The following is a 3,315-nucleotide window of genomic DNA, read 5'->3' as shown; positions in this document are numbered from 1 at the left end:
TAAAAATTCAATTAGCATGCATCTAATTATAAACATAGTTGTAACTTTTCTCAAATGAATCATGGGCAACTATGTGCAGGATGGAGTCAGTTGCTGATACCTGAGGGACAAAGAATAGGTTCAGGAGTAAATAATATAATCCAATGTTTTAAGTTCTCAATCAGTGTGCTTTGGATCCTTTAAAAAATTATCTGCTGGCCAGGGCTCCAGTTAATAAAACTGGGAAAAAATATATTTATTTATTTTTGCTAAAGTGATGATAGTGAAACTATGCAAAACTAGAATCTACTTGCACCTTGGCTGGGGGTTCAAAGATCTGGGGAAGGGGGAGGGCATGTTGTTTTTAAATACTAATAAAAGTCAAGAAAAATCAATGATATATTTTCTTCAGAAAATATGGCAAAACTGACTGAAAGCTGGACTTAAGAAATTCTCATTAGTAACATAACTCAGCAAATTATTGTTCCATCTTGTCTTCTTTTTCTCAAATTTCACATTTTTGAAGTAAACATTTCTGAATTCTATAGTATTATATTTTCTAAATAGTTTGTTCTGAATAACATAACAGCATTGATATTTTCATTCAGAACCCTGCAGAGAATAGTTTGAAGAGAGAAAAAGCAGAGACCATTGGAACTTGCTTGAGCTAATGCCTTAAGTGATTTAGGAATGATAATTTCAAATGGCTTCCTCAGTGAGAAAATTTTCTAATTTCTTTTTCTAAGATTAACTAAATGTTGCACACCTTGAACTTTAAAATTTATTTTTCAATTTTTCTGGTGTTTTCTTTTTAAATAGAAAGATCCATTTTTTTTTTTTCTAAAACCAGCCACTTTTCTTCATTGGTGACCACTGCAATTTTGAACCATTTATTTACTCTACCACTAAGTGTTGAAAGCCCAGGGAAATGGGACCCTTGCAATCCACTGGGGCCACATTTCTAACCACTCTGAATTTATTTCCAGTTAAGTTTTCAGAATTGTGCTAGTCTATCTCAAATGATATGCCTGCATAATCCTGTATCAGTTCTGATTTGGCAGTCCATCAATTATCCTAAATTCCTCCAGGGAACAGTAATAACCTTCTGATTCTCAGGTAATGTAAGGTCATTAGCGTTGCTTTTGCATTGTTCTTTTCATTTTAAAAAGAGTGGATATGTTATACAATTTTCTCTGTGTTGAACCAAAAGTATCATCAGGACAGTTTGGAGACTTGGGCCTCAAGCTTTATTCTCCGATTCGCCCGAAGGATCACTATCTGAGCTCTGGACTTTAGGTGGCAGGTGAAGGGTGTGGGCACTGTGAGTCCTTCAGCCACAGGCCCAGTGGAGGTCATCTGAGGCAGTGTCAAATATTGTGGACTTGGCATCTCAGTTCTGAAAGAAATCAGCCAACTCTACTCATACACACCTCTTCTAATCTCCTCCCTCCCCCAAAGTTTGGAGAGGGAGGGCATGGTGGCAGTTCTGCAGAGCCGAAGGCCTGTATGTCCCTGAGGAGGCTGAGACTGTGGCTCATGGAACATGTCTGCATGCCATGACCCCTTTCAGTCACCTGAAGATGCGTGCCCACTGTGGGCTCAGTGCAAGAAGAAGCTCGTGCCCCCGTTCCTGCTCCCTGCCCCCCAACAGAAAACCCCTAAAGATCCCGACGCCTCTTACACCCCACCCGGGTGAGCTTGCTCCCCAGGCTCCGCGGCTCTGCGCGGCCGCTTGACCCCATTTCACGTTAAATGTGCTGAGTACCCGCCCTTAGGATTCGCGTGCGCTAATCAGATCCGCATGTCTTTGCAGAGCTTCACCTGAGCCCGGGTCCCGAAGGGCGGAAAAGCAGGACTGTTCAGCTCAGGCGGGGGGATCTGAATTCTGCAATCTGCCTGGGGAGGGGGCTGAGCGGTGGCCGCCCGCGGTGCCGCTCCCGCGCAGCCGCCAGGTGCAGTCTAATCCCCGGCGGGGAGGACGCCCCCTGGCGCCCCCGCTACCTCGGGGCCTGGGTGCTCTGGGACCAGGCGGGGCGGAGCCTGGCGGCCGGATCTTGACATCGGTCCAAGGCCGGGTGATTATTGGGGTCTGCCAGCGCCGCGGCTGCCCTGAACTCTCTCAGTGTGGCGCTGCCCGGCGGCAAGGAGGTGGTGGAATGAAGCATGGTCAAGACAGAAAACAAAGTCAGCAGGTCACCTGGCAGGTTCTGAGCAAATTATGCAACGAAAGCCGGGCCATGTGTGATGCGTTCCACACCCCCCTCCTCCCCCACCACACACACTTTTTTCCCTTAAGCTCCTAGGAAGCCAGTTCCACTTTAAGGGTTGGGCAGGGATCGACCAAGCAGCTCTTCTGATGTGGTTATGACTTTGCTGAACTACTCAAAAGCGATTCTCCCTCCCTATCCTTCTTTAAGTAATGGGAACATTTCTCGGGGGGCGGGGAGATGAAGGGGAAAAATGACAGGCTTGATCCAAAAGCAAATCTAATCACCCTACAACTTCCGTAAGGTACTTGGTCGAACATTGGTCCTTAAAATATAAAAGATTGACACCTAAATTAAATTATCTCCACACATATTTAATTCCTTATCTCCCAGAGCCTCAGGACTATGCCCTCGGACAGAATTTAAAGAGTTAAAACTGGCCATAGCTTGTTGTTTTTCATGCTAACATCGTGGCATTAGGACTATTTTGTTAACTAGGTATATGCAATTCACAGAATTTCACGGTAAATTCCCCAGACCAAATATTTGGCTGAACAAATAAACAACATTATCCATTCCTGAAAATAAGCCAGTAGAAAGAAAGGGAGGGTGGGGGAAGGGTGGTTGCTAGAAAGTGACCTGAGCTGGGCAGTTGCCGGGCTGAGGATTCTCCCTCCCTCGGATAATTTGTCCAAGTGCTAGAGATCCGTGGGTTCCTTTTCAATGACACGGACATTTCAGAAAGTTGCTGGAAATCGGGCAAAACAAAACGAGGCCGCCTGAGGGGAACCCATAATGGGCTTCCCCTAAATGATTTATTCGACCTCCATACCATTAATCAAAGGGGCAGCGACCTGGGGGGCTAGAAGTGGGGTGGGCTGAGGGGGGGGGGAAGTATCCCTCTTTGCAGGGAGTTTTGAAAAACTGTGGAGTCTTGCTGCCTTTGCCTGGGGCTCTGATCTCCTCTCTCCACCTGTGCTCTCTGGGGAGCTGGGGCTTTGGCAACCAATCCACTTCTATTTTTATTGGTTTCCACTAAGCTGCAACTTTTGGAGCATTGTTGAACTTCAGTAATTAAAAACAAACATGAATCCTGTTTCACCCACCCCACACCCAAGAACATGGAAGA

Source organism: Pteropus alecto, unplaced genomic scaffold, assembly GCF_000325575.1.
Source record: "Pteropus alecto unplaced genomic scaffold, ASM32557v1 scaffold86, whole genome shotgun sequence".
NCBI lineage: Eukaryota > Metazoa > Chordata > Mammalia > Chiroptera > Pteropodidae > Pteropus > Pteropus alecto.
This window is presented reverse-complemented; position numbering follows the sequence as displayed.